Below are 21759 nucleotides of genomic sequence, written 5' to 3' on the forward strand. Positions count from 1 at the left end.
TCCGAACGGAATGTCGCAGAGGGATGAAATCTTGGGAAATGACTAGAAACTGTCTCTAGTTTACTTCAAAATGTAAAAAATGGATTTTGATAACTAATGACGTTTATAAGAGGGCGCACCACCAAAGCACTCCACGATCTATGTACCAGTGAAATTCGGTTAAAATAGTCCACCGCTTATTTCAGCTTGTTGCGGCTTTATTTTCTATAGATATTGTCAAAATTCGCTCGTTTTCAGCTCATTTGCTTCCGACAAGTGTCTGCATGAAAGAATCGGAGAAAAAATCCCAATATTTTATTTCAGAGGTGAAGTTTTGGCGCGAATTTGAACAACATCCGGTTTCAAAAATTGAGTGATTTTTAGGGTTAAATTTGCACCTTTTTTCTTTGCGGCCAATTAGCAAAAAAAAGTAGATGGTCACCAATATATTCTGTTAAAAGAATAATATTCTACACGTGATAAGCTTTAATTTGATACCAAACTTTTGATCTATATTACGTTTTTGCAGTGACAAAACGCCATCCAAACGTGCGTATTTTCCTGTGTTATCCAATGGCGCAATCATTGGTGGTGCGCTCTCTTATAAGCGGCTTTTAAAGTGTGTTGCTATGTACGCGCATTTTTACAAAAAAAACATAGAATAAGGGCGGAAATCTTAATAAATCATTTTATTTCATTCGCAAATGCTTGAAATAACGTTTGTGATTAGTTTTAGCAATAAATTTTTTTTATTTATCCAAAAATACAAGTCTCTGACGTTAAGAAAAGCATCAAAAATCTACTTATATGAGCGCTTTTGCTATAGATTTATACCAAATCAGAATAACGTATAAAACTTGTATTTTTGCTTAAAATGCCAAAATAAAAGTAGGCCTAGTTTGAAGATAGAGAACGAGAGGGGGGGGTAATTTGACTCAATTTTGTAAATAGGCCTATGTTTAAGGTATTCAAAATATTTGTACACACATAAAGTACTTTTCACAATTAAAAAATTAAAATTAAAGACTATCTTTTGCATAAAACATTCAATTTTGTGTCCAACCTCTGCAAACTTCTGCATGTTGATAAACACGTTGAAATTTGGGTCGTTTGGTGATTCGGAGCTGATTTTTAGAGCCTCATTTCTTCCGAACGGAATGTCGCAGAGGGATGAAATCTTGGGAAATGACTAGAAACTGTCTCTAGTTTACTTCAAAATGTAAAAAATGGACTTTGATAACTAATGACGTTTATAAGAGGGCGCACCACCCAATCACTCCACGATCTATGTACCAGTGAAATTCGGTTAAAATAGTCCACCGCTTATTTCAGCTTGTTGCGGCTTTATTTTCTATAGATATTGTCAAAATTCGCTCGTTTTCAGCTCATTTGCTTCCGACAAGTGTCTGCATGAAAGAATCGGAGAAAAAATCCCAATATTTTATTTCAGAGGTGAAGTTTTGGCGCGAATTTGAACAACATCCGGTTTCAAAAATTGAGTGATTTTTAGGGTTAAATTTGCACCTTTTTTCTTTGCGGCCAAATAGCAAAAAAAGTAGATGGTCACCAATATATTCTGTTAAAAGAATAATATTCTACACGTGATAAGCTTTAATTTGATACCAAACTTTTGATCTATATTACGTTTTTGCAGTGACAAAACGCCATCCAAACGTGCGTATTTTCCTGTGTTATCCAATGGCGCAATCATTGGTGGTGCGCTCTCTTATAAGCGGCTTTTAAAGTGTGTTGCTATGTACGCGCATTTTTACAAAAAAACATAGAATAAGGGCGGAAATCTTAATAAATCATTTTATTTCATTCGCAAATGCTTGAAATAACGTTTGTGATTAGTTTTAGCAATAAATTTTTTTATTTATCCAAAATACAAGTCTCTGACGTTAAGAAAAGCATCAAAAATCTACTTATATGAGCGCTTTTGCTATAGATTTATACCCAATCAGAATAACGTATAAAACTTGTATTTTTGCTTAAAATGCCAAAATAAAAGTAGGCCTAGTTTGAAGATAGAGAACGAGAGGGGGGGGGTAATTTGACTCAATTTTGTAAATAGGCCTATGTTTAAGGTATTCAAAATATTTGTACACACATAAAGTACTTTTCACAATTAAAAAAATTAAAATTAAAGACTATCTTTTTGCATAAAACATTCAATTTTGTGTCCAACCTCTGCAAACTTCTGCATGTTGATAAACACGTTGAAATTTGGGTCGTTTGGTGATTCGGAGCTGATTTTTAGAGCCTCATTTCTTCCGAACGGAATGTCGCAGAGGGATGAAATCTTGGGAAATGACTAGAAACTGTCTCTAGTTTACTTCAAAATGTAAAAAATGGATTTTGATAACTAATGACGTTTATAAGCGGCTTTTAAAGTGTGTTGCTATGTACGCGCATTTTTACAAAAAAAACATAGAATAAGGGCGGAAATCTTAATAAATCATTTTATTTCATTCGCAAATGCTTGAAATAACGTTTGTGATTAGTTTTAGCAATAAATTTTTTTTTATTTATCCAAAAATACAAGTCTCTGACGTTAAGAAAAGCATCAAAAATCTACTTATATGAGCGCTTTTGCTATAGATTTATACCCAATCAGAATAACGTATAAAACTTGTATTTTTGCTTAAAATGCCAAAATAAAAGTAGGCCTAGTTTGAAGATAGAGAACGAGAGGGGGGTAATTTGACTCAATTTTGTAAATAGGCCTATGTTTAAGGTATTCAAAATATTTGTACACACATAAAGTACTTTTCACAATTAAAAAATTAAAATTAAAGACTATCTTTTGCATAAAACATTCAATTTTGTGTCCAACCTCTGCAAACTTCTGCATGTTGATAAACACGTTGAAATTTGGGTCGTTTGGTGATTCGGAGCTGATTTTTAGAGCCTCATTTCTTCCGAACGGAATGTCGCAGAGGATGAAATCTTGGGAAATGACTAGAAACTGTCTCTAGTTTACTTCAAAATGTAAAAAAATGGATTTTGATAACTAATGACGTTTATAAGCGGCTTTTAAAGTGTGTTGCTATGTACGCGCATTTTTACAAAAAAAACATAGAATAAGGGCGGAAATCTTAATAAATCATTTTATTTCATTCGCAAATGCTTGAAATAACGTTTGTGATTAGTTTTAGCAATAAATTTTTTTTTATTTATCCAAAAATACAAGTCTCTGACGTTAAGAAAAGCATCAAAAATCTACTTATATGAGCGCTTTTGCTATAGATTTATACCCAATCAGAATAACGTATAAAACTTGTATTTTTGCTTAAAATGCCAAAATAAAAGTAGGCCTAGTTTGAAGATAGAGAACGAGAGGGGGGTAATTTGACTCAATTTTGTAAATAGGCCTATGTTTAAGGTATTCAAAATATTTGTACACACATAAAGTACTTTTCACAATTAAAAAAATTAAAATTAAAGACTATCTTTTTGCATAAAACATTCAATTTTGTGTCCAACCTCTGCAAACTTCTGCATGTTGATAAACACGTTGAAATTTGGGTCGTTTGGTGATTCGGAGCTGATTTTTAGAGCCTCATTTCTTCCGAACGGAATGTCGCAGAGGGATGAAATCTTGGGAAATGACTAGAAACTGTCTCTAGTTTACTTCAAAATGTAAAAAATGGATTTTGATAACTAATGACGTTTATAAGAGGGCGCACCACCAAAGCACTCCACGATCTATGTACCAGTGAAATTCGGTTAAAATAGTCCACCGCTTATTTCAGCTTGTTGCGGCTTTATTTTCTATAGATATTGTCAAAATTCGCTCGTTTTCAGCTCATTTGCTTCCGACAAGTGTCTGCATGAAAGAATCGGAGAAAAAATCCCAATATTTTATTTCAGAGGTGAAGTTTTGGCGCGAATTTGAACAACATCCGGTTTCAAAAATTGAGTGATTTTTTAGGGTTAAATTTGCACCTTTTTTCTTTGCGGCCAAATAGCAAAAAAGTAGATGGTCACCAATATATTCTGTTAAAAGAATAATATTCTACACGTGATAAGCTTTAATTTGATACCAAACTTTTGATCTATATTACGTTTTTGCAGTGACAAAACGCCATCCAAACGTGCGTATTTTCCTGTGTTATCCAATGGCGCAATCATTGGTGGTGCGCTCTCTTATAAGCGGCTTTTAAAGTGTGTTGCTATGTACGCGTATTTTACAAAAAAAACATAGAATAAGGGCGGAAATCTTAATAAATCATTTTATTTCATTCGCAAATGCTTGAAATAACGTTTGTGATTAGTTTTAGCAATAAATTTTTTTATTTATCCAAAATACAAGTCTCTGACGTTAAGAAAAGCATCAAAATCTACTTATATGAGCGCTTTTGCTATAGATTTATACCAAATCAGAATAACGTATAAAACTTGTATTTTTGCTTAAAATGCCAAAATAAAAGTAGGCCTAGTTTGAAGATAGAGAACGAGAGGGGGGTAATTTGACTCAATTTTGTAAATAGGCCTATGTTTAAGGTATTCAAAATATTTGTACACACATAAAGTACTTTTCACAATTAAAAAATTAAAATTAAAGACTATCTTTTTGCATAAAACATTCAATTTTGTGTCCAACCTCTGCAAACTTCTGCATGTTGATACACACGTTGAAATTTGGGTCGTTTGGTGATTCGGAGCTGATTTTAGAGCCTCATTTCTTCCGAACGGAATGTCGCAGAGGGATGAAATCTTGGGAAATGACTAGAAACTGTCTCTAGTTTACTTCAAAATGTAAAAAATGGATTTTGATAACTAATGACGTTTATAAGAGGGCGCACCACCAAAGCACTCCACGATCTATGTACCAGTGAAATTCGGTTAAAATAGTCCACCGCTTATTTCAGCTTGTTGCGGCTTTATTTTCTATAGATATTGTCAAAATTCGCTCGTTTTCAGCTCATTTGCTTCCGACAAGTGTCTGCATGAAAGAATCGGAGAAAAAATCCCAATATTTTATTTCAGAGGTGAAGTTTTGGCGCGAATTTGAACAACATCCGGTTTCAAAAATTGAGTGATTTTTTAGGGTTAAATTTGCACCTTTTTTCTTTGCGGCCAAATAGCAAAAAAAGTAGATGGTCACCAATATATTCTGTTAAAAGAATAATATTCTACACGTGATAAGCTTTAATTTGATACCAAACTTTTGATCTATATTACGTTTTTGCAGTGACAAAACGCCATCCAAACGTGCGTATTTTCCTGTGTTATCCAATGGCGCAATCATTGGTGGTGCGCTCTCTTATAAGCGGCTTTTAAAGTGTGTTGCTATGTACGCGCATTTTTACAAAAAAACATAGAATAAGGGCAGAAGTGTTAATAAATCATTTTATTTCATTCGCAAATGCTTGAAATAACGTTTGTGATTAGTTTTAGCAATAAATTTTTTTATTTATCCAAAATACAAGTCTCTGACGTTAAGAAAAGCATCAAAAATCTACTTATATGAGCGCTTTTGCTATAGATTTATACCAAATCAGAATAACGTATAAAACTTGTATTTTTGCTTAAAATGCCAAAATAAAAGTAGGCCTAGTTTGAAGATAGAGAACGAGAGGGGGGTAATTTGACTCAATTTTGTAAATAGGCCTATGTTTAAGGTATTCAAAATATTTGTACACACATAAAGTACTTTTCACAATTAAAAAAATTAAAATTAAAGACTATCTTTTTGCATAAAACATTCAATTTTGTGTCCAACCTCTGCAAACTTCTGCATGTTGATAAACACGTTGAAATTTGGGTCGTTTGGTGATTCGGAGCTGATTTTTTTTAGAGCCTCATTTCTTCCGAACGGAATGTCGCAGAGGGATGAAATCTTGGGAAATGACTAGAAACTGTCTCTAGTTTACTTCAAAATGTAAAAAATGGATTTTGATAACTAATGACGTTTATAAGAGGGCGCACCACCAAAGCACTCCACGATCTATGTACCAGTGAAATTCGGTTAAAATAGTCCACCGCTTATTTCAGCTTGTTGCGGCTTTATTTTCTATAGATATTGTCAAAATTCGCTCGTTTTCAGCTCATTTGCTTCCGACAAGTGTCTGCATGAAAGAATCGGAGAAAAAATCCCAATATTTTATTTCAGAGGTGAAGTTTTGGCGCGAATTTGAACAACATCCGGTTTCAAAAATTGAGTGATTTTTAGGGTTAAATTTGCACCTTTTTTCTTTGCGGCCAAATAGCAAAAAAAGTAGATGGTCACCAATATATTCTGTTAAAAGAATAATATTCTACACGTGATAAGCTTTAATTTGATACCAAACTTTTGATCTATATTACGTTTTTGCAGTGACAAAACGCCATCCAAACGTGCGTATTTTCCTGTGTTATCCAATGGCGCAATCATTGGTGGTGCGCTCTCTTATAAGCGGCTTTTAAAGTGTGTTGCTATGTACGCGCATTTTTACAAAAAAAACATAGAATAAGGGCGGAAATCTTAATAAATCATTTTATTTCATTCGCAAATGCTTGAAATAACGTTTGTGATTAGTTTTAGCAATAATTTTTTTTTATTTATCCAAAAATACAAGTCTCTGACGTTAAGAAAAGCATCAAAATCTACTTATATGAGCGCTTTTGCTATAGATTTATACCAAATCAGAATAACGTATAAAACTTGTATTTTTGCTTAAAATGCCAAAATAAAAGTAGGCCTAGTTTGAAGATAGAGAACGAGAGGGGGGGGTAATTTGACTCAATTTTGTAAATAGGCCTATGTTTAAGGTATTCAAAATATTTGTACACACATAAAGTACTTTTCACAATTAAAAAATTAAAATTAAAGACTATCTTTTTGCATAAAACATTCAATTTTGTGTCCAACCTCTGCAAACTTCTGCATGTTGATAAACACGTTGAAATTTGGGTCGTTTGGTGATTCGGAGCTGATTTTTAGAGCCTCATTTCTTCCGAACGGAATGTCGCAGAGGGATGAAATCTTGGGAAATGACTAGAAACTGTCTCTAGTTTACTTCAAAATGTAAAAAATGGATTTTGATAACTAATGACGTTTATAAGAGGGCGCACCACCAAAGCACTCCACGATCTATGTACCAGTGAAATTCGGTTAAAATAGTCCACCGCTTATTTCAGCTTGTTGCGGCTTTATTTTCTATAGATATTGTCAAAATTCGCTCGTTTTCAGCTCATTTGCTTCCGACAAGTGTCTGCATGAAAGAATCGGAGAAAAAATCCCAATATTTTATTTCAGAGGTGAAGTTTTGGCGCGAATTTGAACAACATCCGGTTTCAAAAATTGAGTGATTTTTTAGGGTTAAATTTGCACCTTTTTTTCTTTGCGGCCAAATAGCAAAAAAAGTAGATGGTCACCAATATATTCTGTTAAAAGAATAATATTCTACACGTGATAAGCTTTAATTTGATACCAAACTTTTTTTCTATATTACTTTTTTGCAGTGACAAAACGCCATCCAAACGTGCGTATTTCCCTTTGTTATACAATGGCGCACTCATTGGTGGTGCGCTCTCTTATAAGCGGCTTTTAAAGTGTGTTGCTATGTACGCGCATTTTTACAAAAAAACATAGAATAAGGGCGGAAATCTTAATAAATCATTTTATTTCATTCGCAAATGCTTGAAATAACGTTTGTGATTAGTTTTAGCAATAATTTTTTTTTATTTATCCAAAAATACAAGTCTCTGACGTTAAGAAAAGCATCAAAAATCTACTTATATGAGCGCTTTTGCTATAGATTTATACCAAATCAGAATAACGTATAAAACTTGTATTTTTGCTTAAAATGCCAAAATAAAAGTAGGCCTAGTTTGAAGATAGAGAACGAGAGGGGGGGGTAATTTGACTCAATTTTGTAAATAGGCCTATGTTTAAGGTATTCAAAATATTTGTACACACATAAAGTACTTTTCACAATTAAAAAATTAAAATTAAAGACTATCTTTTTGCATAAAACATTCAATTTTGTGTCCAACCTCTGCAAACTTCTGCATGTTGATAAACACGTTGAAATTTGGGTCGTTTGGTGATTCGGAGCTGATTTTTAGAGCCTCATTTCTTCCGAACGGAATGTCGCAGAGGGATGAAATCTTGGGAAATGACTAGAAACTGTCTCTAGTTTACTTCAAAATATAAAAAAATGGATTTTGATAACTAATGACGTTTATAAGAGGGCGCACCACCAAAGCACTCCACGATCTATGTACCAGTGAAATTCGGTTAAAATAGTCCACCGCTTATTTCAGCTTGTTGCGGCTTTATTTTCTATAGATATTGTCAAAATTCGCTCGTTTTCAGCTCATTTGCTTCCGACAAGTGTCTGCATGAAAGAATCGGAGAAAAAATCCCAATATTTTATTTCAGAGGTGAAGTTTTGGCGCGAATTTGAACAACATCCGGTTTCAAAAATTGAGTGATTTTTAGGGTTAAATTTGCACCTTTTTTCTTTGCGGCCAAATAGCAAAAAAAGTAGATGGTCACCAATATATTCTGTTAAAAGAATAATATTCTACACGTGATAAGCTTTAATTTGATACCAAACTTTTGATCTATATTACGTTTTTGCAGTGACAAAACGCCATCCAAACGTGCGTATTTTCCTGTGTTATCCAATGGCGCAATCATTGGTGGTGCGCTCTCTTATAAGCGGCTTTTAAAGTGTGTTGCTATGTACGCGCATTATTACAAAAAAAACATAGAATAAGGGCGGAAATCTTAATAAATCATTTTATTTCATTCGCAAATGCTTGAAATAACGTTTGTGATTAGTTTTAGCAATACAATTTTTTTTATTTATCCAAAAATACAAGTCTCTGACGTTAAGAAAAGCATCAAAATCTACTTATATGAGCGCTTTTGCTATAGATTTATACCAAATCAGAATAACGTATAAAACTTGTATTTTTGCTTAAAATGCCAAAATAAAAGTAGGCCTAGTTTGAAGATAGAGAACGAGAGGGGGGTAATTTGACTCAATTTTGTAAATAGGCCTATGTTTAAGGTATTCAAAATATTTGTACACACATAAAGTACTTTTCACAATTAAAAAATTAAAATTAAAGACTATCTTTTTGAATTTATCATTCAATTTTATGTCCATCATATCTAAACTTCTGCATGTTGATAAACACGTTGAAATTTGGGTCGTTTGGTGATTCAGGAGCTGATTTTTTAGAGCCTCATTTCTTCCGAACGGAATGTCGCAGTGGGATGAAATCTTGGGAAATGACTAGAAACTGTCTCTCGTTTACTTCAAAATGTAATAAAATGGATTTTGATAACTAATGACGTTTATAAGCGGCTTTTAAAGTGTGTTGCTATGTACGCGCATTTTTACAAAAAAACATAGAATAAGGGCGGAAATCTTAATAAATCATTTTATTTCATTCGCAAATGCTTGAAATAACGTTTGTGATTAGTTTTAGCAATAAATTTTTTTATTTATCCAAAATACAAGTCTCTGACGTTAAGAAAAGCATCAAAATCTACTTATATGAGCGCTTTTGCTATAGATTTATACCCAATCAGAATAACGTATAAAACTTGTATTTTTGCTTAAAATGCCAAAATAAAAGTAGGCCTAGTTTGAAGATAGAGAACGAGAGGGGGGGTAATTTGACTCAATTTTGTAAATAGGCCTATGTTTAAGGTATTCAAAATATTTGTACACACATAAAGTAATTTTCAAAATTAAAAAAATTAAAATTAAAGACTATCTTTTTGCATAAAACATTCAATTTTGTGTCCAACCTCTGCAAACTTCTGCATGTTGATAAACACGTTGAAATTTGGGTCGTTTGGTGATTCGGAGCTGATTTTTAGAGCCTCATTTCTTCCGAACGGAATGTCGCAGAGGGATGAAATCTTGGGAAATGACTAGAAACTGTCTCTAGTTTACTTCAAAATGTAAAAAATGGATTTTGATAACTAATGACGTTTATAAGAGGGCGCACCACCAAAGCACTCCACGATCTATGTACCAGTGAAATTCGGTTAAAATAGTCCACCGCTTATTTCAGCTTGTTGCGGCTTTATTTTCTATAGATATTGTCAAAATTCGCTCGTTTTCAGCTCATTTGCTTCCGACAAGTGTCTGCATGAAAGAATCGGAGAAAAAATCCCAATATTTTATTTCAGAGGTGAAGTTTTGGCGCGAATTTGAACAACATCCGGTTTCAAAATTGAGTGATTTTTAGGGTTAAATTTGCACCTTTTTTCTTTGCGGCCAAATAGCAAAAAAAGTAGATGGTCACCAATATATTCTGTTAAAAGAATAATATTCTACACGTGATAAGCTTTAATTTGATACCAAACTTTTGATCTATATTACGTTTTTGCAGTGACAAAACGCCATCCAAACGTGCGTATTTTCCTGTGTTATCCAATGGCGCAATCATTGGTGGTGCGCTCTCTTATAAGCGGCTTTTAAAGTGTGTTGCTATGTACGCGCATTTTTACAAAAAAACATAGAATAAGGGCGGAAATCTTAATAAATCATTTTATTTCATTCGCAAATGCTTGAAATAACGTTTGTGATTAGTTTTAGCAATAAATTTTTTTTTATTTATCTAAAATACAAGTCTCTGACGTTAAGAAAAGCATCAAAATCTACTTATATGAGCGCTTTTGCTATAGATTTATACCAAATCAGAATAACGTATAAAACTTGTATTTTTGCTTAAAATGCCAAAATAAAAGTAGGCCTAGTTTGAAGATAGAGAACGAGAGGGGGGGGGGGGGGGGGTAATTTGACTCAATTTTGTAAATAGGCCTATGTTTAAGGTATTCAAAATATTTGTACACACATAAAGTACTTTTCACAATTAAAAAAATTAAAATTAAAGACTATCTTTTTGCATAAAACATTCAATTTTGTGTCCAACCTCTGCAAACTTCTGCATGTTGATAAACACGTTGAAATTTGGGTCGTTTGGTGATTCGGAGCTGATTTTTAGAGCCTCATTTCTTCCGAACGGAATGTCGCAGAGGGATGAAATCTTGGGAAATAACTAGAAACTGTCTCTAGTTTACTTCAAAATGTAAAAAAATGGATTTTGATAACTAATGACGTTTATAAGCGGCTTTTAAAGTGTGTTGCTATGTACGCGCATTTTTACAAAAAAAACATAGAATAAGGGCGGAAATCTTAATAAATCATTTTATTTCATTCGCAAATGCTTGAAATAACGTTTGTGATTAGTTTTAGCAATAAATTTTTTTTTATTTATCCAAAAATACAAGTCTCTGACGTTAAGAAAAGCATCAAAAATCTACTTATATGAGCGCTTTTGCTATAGATTTATACCCAATCAGAATAACGTATAAAACTTGTATTTTTGCTTAAAATGCCAAAATAAAAGTAGGCCTAGTTTGAAGATAGAGAACGAGAGGGGGGTAATTTGACTCAATTTTGTAAATAGGCCTATGTTTAAGGTATTCAAAATATTTGTACACACATAAAGTACTTTTCACAATTAAAAAATTAAAATTAAAGACTATCTTTTTGCATAAAACATTCAATTTTGTGTCCAACCTCTGCAAACTTCTGCATGTTGATAAACACGTTGAAATTTGGGTCGTTTGGTGATTCGGAGCTGATTTTTAGAGCCTCATTTCTTCCGAACGGAATGTCGCAGAGGGATGAAATCTTGGGAAATGACTAGAAACTGTCTCTAGTTTACTTCAAAATGTAAAAAATGGATTTTGATAACTAATGACGTTTATAAGAGGGCGCACCACCAAAGCACTCCACGATCTATGTACCAGTGAAATTCGGTTAAAATAGTCCACCGCTTATTTCAGCTTGTTGCGGCTTTATTTTCTATAGATATTGTCAAAATTCGCTCGTTTTCAGCTCATTTGCTTCCGACAAGTGTCTGCATGAAAGAATCGGAGAAAAAATCCCAATATTTTATTTCAGAGGTGAAGTTTTGGCGCGAATTTGAACAACATCCGGTTTCAAAAATTGAGTGATTTTTTAGGGTTAAATTTGCACCTTTTTTCTTTGCGGCAAAATAGCAAAAAAAGTAGATGGTCACCAATATATTCTGTTAAAAGAATAATATTCTACACGTGATAAGCTTTAATTTGATACCAAACTTTTGATCTATATTACGTTTTTGCAGTGACAAAACGCCATCCAAACGTGCGTATTTTCCTGTGTTATCCAATGGCGCAATCATTGGTGGTGCGCTCTCTTATAAGCGGCTTTTAAAGTGTGTTGCTATGTACGCGCATTTTTACAAAAAAACATAGAATAAGGGCGGAAATCTTAATAAATCATTTTATTTCATTCGCAAATGCTTGAAATAACGTTTGTGATTAGTTTTAGCAATAAATTTTTTTTTATTTATCCAAAAATACAAGTCTCTGACGTTAAGAAAAGCATCAAAAATCTACTTATATGAGCGCTTTTGCTATAGATTTATACCAAATCAGAATAACGTATAAAACTTGTATTTTTGCTTAAAATGCCAAAATAAAAGTAGGCCTAGTTTGAAGATAGAGAACGAGAGGGGGGGGTAATTTGACTCAATTTTGTAAATAGGCCTATGTTTAAGGTATTCAAAATATTTGTACACACATAAAGTACTTTTCACAATTAAAAAATTAAAATTAAAGACTATCTTTTTGCATAAAACATTCAATTTTGTGTCCAACCTCTGCAAACTTCTGCATGTTGATAAACACGTTGAAATTTGGGTCGTTTGGTGATTCGGAGCTGATTTTTAGAGCCTCATTTCTTCCGAACGGAATGTCGCAGAGGGATGAAATCTTGGGAAATGACTAGAAACTGTCTCTAGTTTACTTCAAAATGTAAAAAAATGGATTTTGATAACTAATGACGTTTATAAGAGGGCGCACCACCAAAGCACTCCACGATCTATGTACCAGTGAAATTCGGTTAAAATAGTCCACCGCTTATTTCAGCTTGTTGCGGCTTTATTTTCTATAGATATTGTCAAAATTCGCTCGTTTTCAGCTCATTTGCTTCCGACAAGTGTCTGCATGAAAGAATCGGAGAAAAAATCCCAATATTTTATTTCAGAGGTGAAGTTTTGGCGCGAATTTGAACAACATCCGGTTTCAAAAATTGAGTGATTTTTAGGGTTAAATTTGCACCTTTTTTCTTTGCGGCCAAATAGCAAAAAAGTAGATGGTCACCAATATATTCTGTTAAAAGAATAATATTCTACACGTGATAAGCTTTAATTTGATACCAAACTTTTGATCTATATTACGTTTTTGCAGTGACAAAACGCCATCCAAACGTGCGTATTTTCCTGTGTTATCCAATGGCGCAATCATTGGTGGTGCGCTCTCTTATAAGCGGCTTTTAAAGTGTGTTGCTATGTACGCGCATTTTTACAAAAAAACATAGAATAAGGGCGGAAATCTTAATAAATCATTTTATTTCATTCGCAAATGCTTGAAATAACGTTTGTGATTAGTTTTAGCAATAAATTTTTTTATTTATCCAAAATACAAGTCTCTGACGTTAAGAAAAGCATCAAAATCTACTTATATGAGCGCTTTTGCTATAGATTTATACCAAATCAGAATAACGTATAAAACTTGTATTTTTGCTTAAAATGCCAAAATAAAAGTAGGCCTAGTTTGAAGATAGAGAACGAGAGGGGGGGGTAATTTGACTCAATTTTGTAAATAGGCCTATGTTTAAGGTATTCAAAATATTTGTACACACATAAAGTACTTTTCACAATTAAAAAAATTAAAATTAAAGACTATCTTTTTGCATAAAACATTCAATTTTGTGTCCAACCTCTGCAAACTTCTGCATGTTGATAAACACGTTGAAATTTGGGTCGTTTGGTGATTCGGAGCTGATTTTAGAGCCTCATTTCTTCCGAACGGAATGTCGCAGAGGGATGAAATCTTGGGAAATGACTAGAAACTGTCTCTAGTTTACTTCAAAATGTAAAAAATGGATTTTGATAACTAATGACGTTTATAAGAGGGCGCACCACCAAAGCACTCCACGATCTATGTACCAGTGAAATTCGGTTAAAATAGTCCACCGCTTATTTCAGCTTGTTGCGGCTTTATTTTCTATAGATATTGTCAAAATTCGCTCGTTTTCAGCTCATTTGCTTCCGACAAGTGTCTGCATGAAAGAATCGGAGAAAAAATCCCAATATTTTATTTCAGAGGTGAAGTTTTGGCGCGAATTTGAACAACATCCGGTTTCAAAAATTGAGTGATTTTTAGGGTTAAATTTGCACCTTTTTTCTTTGCGGCCAAATAGCAAAAAAAGTAGATGGTCACCAATATATTCTGTTAAAAGAATAATATTCTACACGTGATAAGCTTTAATTTGATACCAAACTTTTGATCTATATTACGTTTTGCAGTGACAAAACGCCATCCAAACGTGCGTATTTTCCTGTGTTATCCAATGGCGCAATCATTGGTGGTGCGCTCTCTTATAAGCGGCTTTTAAAGTGTGTTGCTATGTACGCGCATTTTTACAAAAAAAACATAGAATAAGGGCGGAAATCTTAATAAATCATTTTATTTCATTCGCAAATGCTTGAAATAACGTTTGTGATTAGTTTTAGCAATAAATTTTTTTTATTTATCCAAAAATACAAGTCTCTGACGTTAAGAAAAGCATCAAAATCTACTTATATGAGCGCTTTTGCTATAGATTTATACCAAATCAGAATAACGTATAAAACTTGTATTTTTGCTTAAAATGCCAAAATAAAAGTAGGCCTAGTTTGAAGATAGAGAACGAGAGGGGGGGGTAATTTGACTCAATTTTGTAAATAGGCCTATGTTTAAGGTATTCAAAATATTTGTACACACATAAAGTACTTTTCACAATTAAAAAATTAAAATTAAAGACTATCTTTTTGCATAAAACATTCAATTTTGTGTCCAACCTCTGCAAACTTCTGCATGTTGATAAACACGTTGAAATTTGGGTCGTTTGGTGATTCGGAGCTGATTTTAGAGCCTCATTTCTTCCGAACGGAATGTCGCAGAGGGATGAAATCTTGGGAAATGACTAGAAACTGTCTCTAGTTTACTTCAAAATGTAAAAAATGGATTTTGATAACTAATGACGTTTATAAGAGGGCGCACCACCAAAGCACTCCACGATCTATGTACCAGTGAAATTCGGTTAAAATAGTCCACCGCTTATTTCAGCTTGTTGCGGCTTTATTTTCTATAGATATTGTCAAAATTCGCTCGTTTTCAGCTCATTTGCTTCCGACAAGTGTCTGCATGAAAGAATCGGAGAAAAAATCCCAATATTTTATTTCAGAGGTGAAGTTTTGGCGCGAATTTGAACAACATCCGGTTTCAAAAATTGAGTGATTTTTTAGGGTTAAATTTGCACCTTTTTTTCTTTGCGGCCAAATAGCAAAAAAAGTAGATGGTCACCAATATATTCTGTTAAAAGAATAATATTCTACACGTGATAAGCTTTAATTTGATACCAAACTTTTGATCTATATTACGTTTTTGCAGTGACAAAACGCCATCCAAACGTGCGTATTTTCCTGTGTTATCCAATGGCGCAATCATTGGTGGTGCGCTCTCTTATAAGCGGCTTTTAAAGTGTGTTGCTATGTACGCGCATTTTTACAAAAAAACATAGAATAAGGGCGGAAATCTTAATAAATCATTTTATTTCATTCGCAAATGCTTGAAATAACGTTTGTGATTAGTTTTAGCAATAAATTTTTTTATTTATCCAAAAATACAAGTCTCTGACGTTAAGAAAAGCATCAAAATCTACTTATATGAGCGCTTTTGCTATAGATTTATACCAAATCAGAATAACGTATAAAACTTGTATTTTTGCTTAAAATGCCAAAATAAAAGTAGGCCTAGTTTGAAGATAGAGAACGAGAGGGGGGTAATTTGACTCAATTTTGTAAATAGGCCTATGTTTAAGGTATTCAAAATATTTGTACACACATAAAGTACTTTTCACAATTAAAAAATTAAAATTAAAGACTATCTTTTTGCATAAAACATTCAATTTTGTGTCCAACCTCTGCAAACTTCTGCATGTTGATAAACACGTTGAAATTTGGGTCGTTTGGTGATTCGGAGCTGATTTTTAGAGCCTCATTTCTTCCGAACGGAATGTCGCAGAGGGATGAAATCTTGGGAAATGACTAGAAACTGTCTCTAGTTTACTTCAAAATGTAAAAAATGGATTTTGATAACTAATGACGTTTATAAGAGGGCGCACCACCAAAGCACTCCACGATCTATGTACCAGTGAAATTCGGTTAAAATAGTCCACCGCTTATTTCAGCTTGTTGCGGCTTTATTTTCTATAGATATTGTCAAAATTCGCTCGTTTTCAGCTCATTTGCTTCCGACAAGTGTCTGCATGAAAGAATCGGAGAAAAAATCCCAATATTTTATTTCAGAGGTGAAGTTTTGGCGCGAATTTGAACAACATCCGGTTTCAAAAATTGAGTGATTTTTTAGGGTTAAATTTGCACCTTTTTTTCTTTGCGGCCAAATAGCAAAAAAAGTAGATGGTCACCAATATATTCTGTTAAAAGAATAATATTCTACACGTGATAAGCTTTAATTTGATACCAAACTTTTGATCTATATTACGTTTTTGCAGTGACAAAACGCCATCCAAACGTGCGTATTTTCCTGTGTTATCCAATGGCGCAATCATTGGTGGTGCGCTCTCTTATAAGCGGCTTTTAAAGTGTGTTGCTATGTACGCGCATTTTTACAAAAAAAACATAGAATAAGGGCGGAAATCTTAATAAATCATTTTATTTCATTCGCAAATGCTTGAAATAACGTTTGTGATTAGTTTTAGCAATAAATTTTTTTTATTTATCCAAAAATACAAGTCTCTGACGTTAAGAAAAGCATCAAAAATCTACTTATATGAGCGCTTTTGCTATAGATTTATACCCAATCAGAATAACGTATAAAACTTGTATTTTTGCTTAAAATGCCAAAATAAAAGTAGGCCTAGTTTGAAGATAGAGAACGAGAGGGGGGGTAATTTGACTCAATTTGTAAATAGGCCTATGTTTAAGGTATTCAAAATATTTGTACACACATAAAGTACTTTTCACAATTAAAAAATTAAAATTAAAGACTATCTTTTGCATAAAACATTCAATTTTGTGTCCAACCTCTGCAAACTTCTGCATGTTGATAAACACGTTGAAATTTGGGTCGTTTGGTGATTCGGAGCTGATTTTAGAGCCTCATTTCTTCCGAACGGAATGTCGCAGAGGGATGAAATCTTGGGAAATGACTAGAAACTGTCTCTAGTTTACTTCAAAATGTAAAAAAATGGATTTTGATAACTAATGACGTTTATAAGCGGCTTTTAAAGTGTGTTGCTATGTACGCGCATTTTTAAAAAAAAAAAACATAGAATAAGGGCGGAAATCTTAATAAATCATTTTATTTCATTCGCAAATGCTTGAAATAACGTTTGTGATTAGTTTTAGCAATAAATTTTTTTATTTATCCAAAATACAAGTCTCTGACGTTAAGAAAAGCATCAAAATCTACTTATATGAGCGCTTTTGCTATAGATTTATACCCAATCAGAATAACGTATAAAACTTGTATTTTTGCTTAAAATGCCAAAATAAAAGTAGGCCTAGTTTGAAGATAGAGAACGAGAGGGGGGTAATTTGACTCAATTTTGTAAATAGGCCTATGTTTAAGGTATTCAAAATATTTGTACACACATAAAGTACTTTTCACAATTAAAAAAATTAAAATTAAAGACTATCTTTTTGCATAAAACATTCAATTTTGTGTCCAACCTCTGCAAACTTCTGCATGTTGATAAACACGTTGAAATTTGGGTCGTTTGGTGATTCGGAGCTGATTTTAGAGCCTCATTTCTTCCGAACGGAATGTCGCAGAGGGATGAAATCTTGGGAAATGACTAGAAACTGTCTCTAGTTTACTTCAAAATGTAAAAAAATGGATTTTGATAACTAATGACGTTTATAAGAGGGCGCACCACCAAAGCACTCCACGATCTATGTACCAGTGAAATTCGGTTAAAATAGTCCACCGCTTATTTCAGCTTGTTGCGGCTTTATTTTCTATAGATATTGTCAAAATTCGCTCGTTTTCAGCTCATTTGCTTCCGACAAGTGTCTGCATGAAAGAATCGGAGAAAAATCCCAATATTTTATTTCAGAGGTGAAGTTTTGGCGCGAATTTGAACAACATCCGGTTTCAAAAATTGAGTGATTTTTAGGGTTAAATTTGCACCTTTTTGCTTTGCGGCCAAATAGCAAAAAAAGTAGATGGTCACCAATATATTCTGTTAAAAGAATAATATTCTACACGTGATAAGCTTTAATTTGATACCAAACTTTTGATCTATATTACGTTTTTGCAGTGACAAAACGCCATCCAAACGTGCGTATTTTCCTGTGTTATCCAATGGCGCAATCATTGGTGGTGCGCTCTCTTATAAGCGGCTTTTAAAGTGTGTTGCTATGTACGCGCATTTTTACAAAAAAACATAGAATAAGGGCGGAAATCTTAATAATAAATCATTTTATTTCATTCGCAAATGCTTGAAATAACGTTTGTGATTAGTTTTAGCAATAAATTTTTTTATTTATCCAAAAATACAAGTCTCTGACGTTAAGAAAAGCATCAAAATCTACTTATATGAGCGCTTTTGCTATAGATTTATACCAAATCAGAATAACGTATAAAACTTGTATTTTTGCTTAAAATGCCAAAATAAAAGTAGGCCTAGTTTGAAGATAGAGAACGAGAGGGGGGGGTAATTTGACTCAATTTTGTAAATAGGCCTATGTTTAAGGTATTCAAAATATTTGTACACACATAAAGTACTTTTCACAATTAAAAAATTAAAATTAAAGACTATCTTTTTGCATAAAACATTCAATTTTGTGTCCAACCTCTGCAAACTTCTGCATGTTGATAAACACGTTGAAATTTGGGTCGTTTGGTGATTCGGAGCTGATTTTAGAGCCTCATTTCTTCCGAACGGAATGTCGCAGAGGGATGAAATCTTGTGAAATGACTAGAAACTGTCTCTAGTTTACTAAAAAAAAAAAAAAAATGGATTTTGATAACTAATGACGTTTATAAGAGGGCGCACCACCAAAGCACTCCACGATCTATGTACCAGTGAAATTCGGTTAAAATAGTCCACCGCTTATTTCAGCTTGTTGCGGCTTTATTTTCTATAGATATTGTCAAAATTCGCTCGTTTTCAGCTCATTTGCTTCCGACAAGTGTCTGCATGAAAGAATCGGAGAAAAAATCCCAATATTTTATTTCAGAGGTGAAGTTTTGGCGCGAATTTGAACAACATCCGGTTTCAAAAATTGAGTGATTTTTAGGATTAAATTTGCACCTTTTTTCTTTGCGGCCAAATAGCAAAAAAAGTAGATGGTCACCAATATATTCTGTTAAAAGAATAATATTCTACACGTGATAAGCTTTAATTTGATACCAAACTTTTGATCTATATTACGTTTTTGCAGTGACAAAACGCCATCCAAACGTGCGTATTTTCCTGTGTTATCCAATGGCGCAATCATTGGTGGTGCGCTCTCTTATAAGCGGCTTATAAAGTGTGTTGCTATGTACGCGCAAAAAAAAAAAAAAACATAGATAAGGGCGGAAATCTTAATAAATCATTTTATTTCATTCGCAAATGCTTGAAATAACGTTTGTGATTAGTTTTAGCAATAAATTTTTTTTATTTATCCAAAAATACAAGTCTCTGACGTTAAGAAAAGCATCAAAATCTACTTATATGAGCGCTTTTGCTATAGATTTATACCAAATCAGAATAACGTATAAAACTTGTATTTTTGCTTAAAATGCCAAAATAAAAGTAGGCCTAGTTTGAAGATAGAGAACGAGAGGGGGGTAATTTGACTCAATTTTGTAAATAGGCCTATGTTTAAGGTATTCAAAATATTTGTACACACATAAAGTACTTTTCACAATTAAAAAAATTAAAATTAAAGACTATCTTTTTGCATAAAACATTCAATTTTGTGTCCAACCTCTGCAAACTTCTGCATGTTGATAAACACGTTGAAATTTGGGTCGTTTGGTGATTCGGAGCTGATTTTTAGAGCCTCATTTCTTCCGAACGGAATGTCGCAGAGGGATGAAATCTTGGGAAATGACTAGAAACTGTCTCTAGTTTACTTCAAAATGTAAAAAATGGATTTTGATAACTAATGACGTTTATAAGAGGGCGCACCACCAAAGCACTCCACGATCTATGTACCAGTGAAATTCGGTTAAAATAGTCCACCGCTTATTTCAGCTTGTTGCGGCTTTATTTTCTATAGATATTGTCAAAATTCGCTCGTTTTCAGCTCATTTGCTTCCGACAAGTGTCTGCATGAAAGAATCGGAGAAAAAATCCCAATATTTTATTTCAGAGGTGAAGTTTTGGCGCGAATTTGAACAACATCCGGTTTCAAAAATTGAGTGATTTTTTAGGGTTAAATTTGCACCTTTTTTCTTTGCGGCCAAATAGCAAAAAAAGTAGATGGTCACCAATATATTCTGTTAAAAGAATAATATTCTACACGTGATAAGCTTTAATTTGATACCAAACTTTTGATCTATATTACGTTTTTGCAGTGACAAAACGCCATCCAAACGTGCGTATTTTCCTGTGTTATCCAATGGCGCAATCATTGGTGGTGCGCTCTCTTATAAGCGGCTTTTAAAGTGTGTTGCTATGTACGCGCATTTTTACAAAAAAAACATAGAATAAGGGCGGAAATCTTAATAAATCATTTTATTTCATTCGCAAATGCTTGAAATAACGTTTGTGATTAGTTTTAGCAATAAATTTTTTTATTTATCCAAAAATACAAGTCTCTGACGTTAAGAAAAGCATCAAAATCTACTTATATGAGCGCTTTTGCTATAGATTTATACCAAATCAGAATAACGTATAAAACTTGTATTTTTGCTTAAAATGCCAAAATAAAAGTAGGCCTAGTTTGAAGATAGAGAACGAGAGGGGGGTAATTTGACTCAATTTTGTAAATAGGCCTATGTTTAAGGTATTCAAAATATTTGTACACACATAAAGTACTTTTCACAATTAAAAAAATTAAAATTAAAGACTATCTTTTTGCATAAAACATTCAATTTTGTGTCCAACCTCTGCAAACTTCTGCATGTTGATAAACACGTTGAAATTTGGGTCGTTTGGTGATTCGGAGCTGATTTTTAGAGCCTCATTTCTTCCGAACGGAATGTCGCAGAGGGATGAAATCTTGGGAAATGACTAGAAACTGTCTCTAGTTTACTTCAAAATGTAAAAAAATGGATTTTGATAACTAATGACGTTTATAAGAGGGCGCACCACCAAAGCACTCCACGATATATGTACCAGTGAAATTCGGTTAAAATAGTCCACCGCTTATTTCAGCTTGTTGCGGCTTTATTTTCTATAGATATTGTCAAAATTCGCTCGTTTTCAGCTCATTTGCTTCCGACAAGTGTCTGCATGAAAGAATCGGAGAAAAAATCCCAATATTTTATTTCAGAGGTGAAGTTTTGGCGCGAATTTGAACAACATCCGGTTTCAAAAATTGAGTGATTTTTTAGGGTTAAATTTGCACCTTTTTTCTTTGCGAAAAAAAAAAAAAAAAAGTAGATGGTCACCAATATATTCTGTTAAAAGAATAATATTCTACACGTGATAAGCTTTAATTTGATACCAAACTTTTGATCTATATTACGTTTTTGCAGTGACAAAA

The 21759-nt window shown here is 33.2% G+C and overlaps 1 protein-coding gene across 1 annotated transcript in view; it reads right to left on the bottom strand.

Moving 5' to 3' along the window:
* LOC140156933 (L-amino-acid oxidase-like) overlaps positions 1-21759 on the bottom strand; it is a 58036-nt gene that overhangs the window by 6023 nt on the left and 30254 nt on the right. The window lies entirely within an intron of this gene.

This window comes from Amphiura filiformis, chromosome 7 (genome assembly GCF_039555335.1).
Source record: "Amphiura filiformis chromosome 7, Afil_fr2py, whole genome shotgun sequence".
NCBI lineage: Eukaryota > Metazoa > Echinodermata > Ophiuroidea > Amphilepidida > Amphiuridae > Amphiura > Amphiura filiformis.